The sequence below is a fragment of the Hippopotamus amphibius genome, chromosome 13, assembly GCF_030028045.1.
Source record: "Hippopotamus amphibius kiboko isolate mHipAmp2 chromosome 13, mHipAmp2.hap2, whole genome shotgun sequence".
Lineage (NCBI taxonomy): Eukaryota > Metazoa > Chordata > Mammalia > Artiodactyla > Hippopotamidae > Hippopotamus > Hippopotamus amphibius.
Window position 1 is genome coordinate 416493 of NC_080198.1, and position 7365 is coordinate 423857.

At 52.6% G+C, this 7365-nt stretch overlaps 1 protein-coding gene across 2 annotated transcripts in view; it reads right to left on the reverse strand.

Moving 5' to 3' along the window:
* TXNRD3 (thioredoxin reductase 3) overlaps positions 1-3610 on the reverse strand; it is a 41490-nt gene extending 37880 nt beyond the window's left edge. For both annotated transcript variants that reach the window (XM_057706903.1, XM_057706901.1), the window contains exon 1: positions 3291-3610. The gene's annotated coding sequence lies outside the window, so the exon portion shown is untranslated. The remainder of the gene's footprint in view (positions 1-3290) is intronic.
* Positions 3611-7365: the final 3755 nt, after the last annotated feature.

The following is a 7365-nucleotide window of genomic DNA, read 5'->3' on the forward strand; positions in this document are numbered from 1 at the left end:
TGTAAAAACTGACAAAGTACCTGAATAGACAATTCTCCAAAAAAGATACTGTCAATTAATAAATGGTCAATAATCATGTGAAAAGCTATTCAGCATCATTAATCATTAGAGAAACGCAAATCAAACCACAATGAGACAGCACTTTACACCTGTTAGGATAAGTATTATCAAAACAAAGACAATACAAAAAACGGAAAATGACGAGTGCTGGCAAGGATGAGGAGAAACCGAAACCTCTGTGCACTGCTGGCGGGAATGTAAAACAGCGTGGCCCCTGCGGAAAATAGTAGGGGGGTGCCTCAAAACATGAAAAATAGCTAGAAACACCACAGGAGCCAGCAATGCCACCTCTGGGTATAAATCCAAAAGAACTGAAAAGAGACTCAAACCGATACTTGTGCCCCCGTGCTCAGCGCAGCAAAATTCCCAGTAGCCAAAAGGTGAAGTGACCCAGTTGTTCATTGACAGATGAGTGGATAAAGAAAACATGGTCTATACACACAGTGGAATATTATTCAGCCTTAAAAGGGAAGGGAACTCTGACCCATGCTACAACATAGATGAACTTCGAGGACATGAGACAAAATGAAATAAGACAGTCAGAAAACGACAAATGATTCCACTTATGTGAAGCTGAGAGAGGAGTCAGATTCATAAGACAGAAAGCAGATGGTGGCTGGGGGGATGGAGGAGGGGGAGTTACTGTTTGATGGGGACCGAGTGTCAGTTGGGGAAGATGAAAAAGTCCTGCAGATGGATGGCGGGGAGGGCTGCACGACAATGTGAATGTTCTTGATGCCACTGAACTTAAAATGCTTAAAACAGTAAACCTTACGTGGTGTTTATTCTACTATAAAAAAAGAAAAGCTAACCAACTGGGGAAAACATGGCTTAAAGTTAATGTGGGGAAGGGCTTAAAAAAATCGGAGTGCTTTTTTCACTATTTAGTTTGGGCCATGACCTTGTACCTGACTCACGGCAACTTCCCGCCTAGTCAGCTGCCTCCACGTCCAGTCTACTCCTCACACTGTTGCCAGATTCCAAGTCACAGGACAGACCCTTCCTTTCACTCCACTCCTCACAAGTCTGACATCATTAAGTCCACACTTACCAGCATGCATTTTCAGATCTCAATATGGCTGAGAAACTGAAGTTCAGCCATTTTCCACTTTCCTCTCCAGATTCCCGTTCATACACCCTGCGTTCAGCCCCACTATTTTCATGTCATCATCTCCTACCTTTGCATATACGAATTCCTCAGCCAGATGCTCTTCCTTGCCTACATCCAGCTTACCCTTCAAGGGCCAGCTTAAACATCATGTCCTGAATGTTTCTGATCCCCACTGTCTCACACACACGTTTCTTTCGGTTCATGAGAACCGGCTGTGATGACGGCTCCCTTAGACCATGAGTCCTGGGGAGGCAAGGCCACAACACGAAGCACCAGTAACACCTGCTGAACAACATTCGTGGCCCGATCGAGGAACAAGCCTCCCTACTTGAGTCTGCACAGGCAGGGTGACGTATTTCAGTGGTTCTTGGTCAAACTCCTGCATCATCCATGTAGTGAGGGCACATGTAATGACAGATGATGTGAACACATGCAAAGCCAGGCCAGAGAGGGAAACCCCCGGGGAGACACGGAAGGATCTGCCATCAGGCAGCAGCCAGGTCCTGAGCTCTATGCCCCGGGGCGACCATCACCTCCAAAAGAGAGTAAGCGTTTCAAGGAGACAGATTCGGGTGCAATTTTTAAAAATTCTGGTTATCAGAGCTGTGCAATCATGTAACGGGACTCTAAGCAGTCACGTTGCAAGGGGTGACACACAGAACTGAAAATCACTTGTTCTAAGATTCTGTGTCAGCAAATGTTTGACCAGAACGACCAAAGGCCATTTATTCATCCAACCCACCTATCTGCCCCACACTCTTCTAGCCGTAGTGACACAGCAGTGGCCAGGCACAGCTCGGATCCCTTAGCCCTTCTATAAGCTCCAAAGGACAACTTAAATAGGCTGAGAAATTAACAGAGGCTGGAAACAGACCAACACATACGTGAGGATCTGGAAGGTGATGAGCGAGCATTCAGACCGCCGTGTAAAGAATGGACGCTCCAAAAAATGAAGCAGGGAAACTGACGTCACAAAGGAAAAAATGAACTGGGTCCCCACGCACCCTCAGCCTCACGCCCGGGGAATAAAGAGGGGGCGGTGGGACGCACACTCTAAACTCTCAGGCGCTAACACAGGAGAGTATCTCCACCACCTCAGAGCAGAAACATTCTTAAATAAGACACAGAAAGCACAGACTAGCAGAGAAAAAGAGTGACAGATTCAACCACGTTAAACTTCCGAACTCCAGGGAACCAAAAGATCCCGTGAAGAGAGTAAAAAGAAAAGCCAAACCTGGGAGACATTCCATCACACAGAATCAAAGGACCGATATCCAAAATACATAAAGAATGCCTACAAATCAGTACAAATACATAAACGCATAAACGAACAACCTAACAGGGAAATAAGCAGAATATCCGAACATTCTGCAGAACGGGAAACTCGAATCACCCATCCACACGTGAAGAGAGGTTCGGCTTCGTGGGGAAAACGCAGAGCTAGAGCCACGGGGACGCACCGCGGCACAGACGCCAGCACGGCGACCGTTAGCGTGCCGGCCGCCGGCGGGGAGGCAGCGCCACGCGCGCGGCCACCCACCGCCGGCGGGGCCAGGTCTCGGCCTCGCCTGGACCGGGGGAGGGGCTGGCGCCTCCCGCGCGGCCCGGCGGCTCAGCGCCGGCGAGTGTGCGCGCAGCGCCGGACGCCGCGGCCGGAGCCGTCCTGCGGCGAGGCCGGCGCGCGCCTCTGAGGCGTGAGCGCTGCGGGAGAGCGCCGGACACGCGCGCCGCCGTCGCCCGCGAGGGGCGCACGTGCTCGGCGGCGCAGCGGCACGGGGCGGCGAGGAGGCCGGCTGGCGGCCGCCCCCGGGCTCCGGCGGGCGAGCCCGGGGGCCGCGGGCTTCCCAGGGAGAGCGCGGGGCGCGCCGGCAGCCGGGCGCGACCCCGAGCACAAGCCGCCGCCCCGGCGGCCCACGCCCGCGCGCCTCCACCGCGCGCCACCCCGGCCTCTCCCCGCCGCCCTCCGCCCGGCGCAGGCCCCCCGCCCGCAGGCCCATCCGCAGGCTGCGCGCAGGACCGCGGGGGGCGGCGGCGCGAGGGCGGAACGCGCGGGCCCAGGGCCGGGCGGGGGGCCGCGGAGGCGGACGGACCGGCGCGCCCGGAAGCCCCCGCTGCCTACCCGCGCGCTGTGCGGACAGTAGCTCTTGCTGAAGACCACCACTCGGTGGCCCGCGATGAGGCCCAGCAGGCGGCGCCGCAGCTCCTCGCGGGCCGCCGAGGACAGGCGGCTGGTCCCGGGGGCGGGCGCGCGGCCCGGCGGCGCCCACACGCCGCGGGCCGTGGCCGCTCGGCGGTTGGAGGCGGCGCCCCTCCCCAGCCCCGGAGACGTCTGCGCCCGCGAGGGCGGCGGAGGCGGTGGCGGCTGCGCCAGGGCCGCGGCGTCGCTCCGGGCCGGGCCCGGCCGGCGGCCTGCTGAGGAGACGCGGCGTCCGGCTGGGACGACTGGGCTTAGGGCCGGATCGCGCCCCGCCCCCGCGCGCGCCCCGCCCCCGCGCGCGCCCCGCCCCCGCGCGCGCCCCGCCCCCGCGCGCGCCCCGCCCCCGCGCGCGCCCCGCCCCCGCGCGCGCCCCGCCCCCGCGCGCGCCCCGCCCCCGCGCGCGCCCCGCCCCCGGCACATGTGATCTAGGCCGCTGCCGGGCCGCTGCGCCTGGCTTATCCGCGCTTCGCGAAGGGGCGGGTGGAAATCTGCACGGCTTTGTTATCAAAGCGTGTAGCGGGCACTGCGGCACCGCCCGGTCTCCGTGTGGTCTCCCAGGGGTGCCCTCTGTGAAGGACTGATTTAGCTTCTCACTTCCACTCCACCAGCCCCTTCAAGCCACCTTAAAAATAAACTGTCTTCAGTGAGGCTGGATGTCTATCTTTACGAAAGAGTGAATAAATAAAACCATCCGTAGCAAAGACGGCTATTTTTTAAAGGTCATATTCCACAGAGTAAATAAAAATACTACGTCGTTTCTTATTGCTGCGAAGTGTTTAAATGAGTTTCCTAGGTTGCTACCCCTCCGTCCCTACCGCATGGAGTTCTGCAGGCACCTCTCATGAAGGGACCCTGAAGCCACCTGTGCCAGAACAGGAATCCTGTGTCCATGGTTCTGGTGGACAGGTGGCCGATCTCGGGGCTGACCTGCTCCACGTGATGTGCAGCCCCACGCAGCTGTAGGATGAATGTGTTTAAACGCCAGTAGAGAGAGCCGTCCAACCACAGGAGCAGCAGGCACGGCCTGGTCCCTCTCAGAGCTCATCTCCTGGCACCTCCGGTTCACTGTGCTTCAGCCACGCTGCCTTCCTCCCTGTGCCTCCCTTACGTCGAACACATTCCTGCCTTAGCATCTGCGTTTTCTGTTTCCTCAGCCTAGACCTTCTCCCGCATCCAGCAAATCTAGCTTTTTCTGCGGGATGGTATGAGAAGGGGATGCCTGAGGTCATTTCTCAGGCAGGCCAAGGTCAGTCCAGGTTTCCTGTTGACCATTCACTCACAGCCCCTTGCAGGTTCCTTTCTAAGTACCACCCACCTTTCCGTGGAGTTGGCTTTATGGCCGCAAATATGAGAGTAAGAAGGAGAAAGGGGTGCCCATGGCCTCAGCTTAGGGTAATTGTCCTCTATACCTTGTGCCAGATTTGTAATCTCCTTGGCCCCGAGGATGCCTCTAACCTTAGTTCTCACAATTTAAGAGTTTCGCAGCCAGGCCTCCTTACGATGAACCATCACACCCCCTCCCATCCTCACCCTCCAATCCTGTCCTTGGCCAGAGGCTGGGTCACTGAGAGAAAGGATTACACATTTCTTTCTGCCCCCTGCTTCCTGGGCACCTCTTGTTTTCCTCTGCATCCTGCTCATGGCCTCACGTCTAGTGGATCCCTCGAAGCTTCACTGGTGGGCCTTTCAGAACTGTGACCCCTTTTTCAGGAAACTGTATTTTCATTAAGGTCTGAAAAAGCACAGGCTCTGGAGCCAGACAGCCTGGCTCAGAACCCCAGCTCCGCTGCTTCCTAGTTGGTGGCCTGAGACAACCGTCCTAGGATGACACTAATACCAGTTCCTACCTTAAAGGATCGATGGAATTGACGTGATTCGATACGTGTAAAGTGCTTAGGACAGCATCTGGCACAGGGTAAGCACACAATCAGTGCATGCGTGAAATCTCATTATTTACTCCTCCCATCAGCCCCAGAAAGGAGAGATCATCATCTCCACCTCTCAGGCGAGACAACTAAGGATGGGGATGAGAACAGGATATTCCCAAAGCCACACGGATGTCAGGGGAGGGACAAACTCAGGTCCGGAGGCCCTCCCTCTGGGGTAGTGCCATGTCCAGAATCAGCACTGCAGTTCCCTTCAATTGCCTTCATTATGTAAGCCAGCTTGAGTTGTGGTTTTTGTTACTTGCAATAAAAAGCATCTTAACAAATACAAATATTTCAGGGTTATGATGTTAGGTTCTGAAAAATTCATAACATAATTTTTAATGGAGTATATTTTTATCATAAAATATCCCTATTTGTTTTTAACTCTCCAGTCCTTAAATTCTATTTTTCCAAATATTACTGTGGTCATATCTACTCTTTTGTTGGTATTTGTATACATATTTTCTATTCTTTTATTTTCAATATATACTTGTCTTTTTCTTCCATATTTGTCTCCTGGGACAGGAAACAACCTAATTAATCACCTTGTAAGTTCTTAATTAGTCGAAGTCAGATTCAAGAATTCAGATGATAAAGCCAAGCAGATATTGACACAGAAAGTAGATCAGCGGTTGCCTTGGGCTGGGCAGCAGGGGAGAGAATAGGGAGGCCTGGGGAGTGATGGCCAAGGGTTACAGAATATTTTTTGAGAATAAAAATGTTCTAAAATTGTTGTGATGGAAGCATAACTCTTTGTATATACTGAAAGCCTTTGAATTTATGCTGTAAATGGGTGCATTGCATAGCATGTGAAATATATCTGAAGTAAGTTTTTAAAGAAAGATGACACGAATAAATAAAACAAGAAACAATTAGAAAACTAGAAAGAAAGAGCTCTTGGAAATCTGATGTATTGTTGCCAAAACTTATTTATATATAAAAATATTGTACGTGATATAAATTATTATATATAAATATTAGATATGTATAATACGAATTATTATATACTTTATAATTAATATTGTCTATACATATAGCATATGTTTCTATGTATACACACGTGTCTATGTATAAGAAAATCTCCCACAGTATGGCACAATAAAGAGGCAGAAAATATGAAAGAAAGATAAGAAATAAAAAAAAATCAGTCCATGAGGTTACAACGTCTGTCCGATAGAAGCTCCAAAAATACAAACAAAGGGACAGAAATAGGAAAAAAATAGTAATAATAGGAGACAACGTCCCAGAACTGAAGCACATGAGCCTTCAGGCCAGAAGGGCCCTCCAAGTGCCCAGTGTAATGGATCTAAAAGACCCACGTGACAGCAGCACAAAACTGCAGAATATCAAGAGTAATGGAGTAATATCCTACGAGCTTCCAGAAAGGGTGGGTGCAGGGGAGATGTACTTGGCATCAGAGGCCTCACCAGGACCTCTGGATGCTGGGAGGAAAAGGAACTCGGCCTCTACGCTTCTGAGGAACATTAATTTTGCACCTAGACATCTAGAACAAGCCAGTGTTTAAAGGCAAAGTGAAGGTGTTTTCAGACATGGAAGGATTCAGGAGGTTGACCCTGCACAGAGCCTTTCCCAGGAAGATATTTGAGGCTGCCCTCCACCCAGATGAGACCTAACCCTTGAAGCAGTGCCCCAGGAGAAAGAGGTGGGTCCACCCTAGGAGGTCAGTGAATGGAAGCTGCTGCAGGAAGCCAGTCCGCTGTCTCACAGAGCGACTGTTTCAAAGAGAAGGCGGAAAACGTCCAGGAAAAAAGCGCAGACTGGGCAGCAGCCCCCTGCTGCCCCTCGGTGCAGAGGGCTCACCAGCCCGGCCTCAGCAGGCGCCCGCTGTTTGTACAGGTTCCTTAAGGGGAGGCTGCTTTCCTGTCACTAAGCCCCAGAGGGCAGAGGGTGGGGGAAAGAACCAGAGACAGCTACCAAGCTGGGTGACCTCAAGGGAATCCAGGAGGGGCAGAAGAATAAAGGCAGTGGGTGTGCCAGTTAGCTGTTGCTGTGTAAAGAACCATCCCCAAATGTAGCAGCTTCAGACAACAACCCTCGGTGTCACTCAT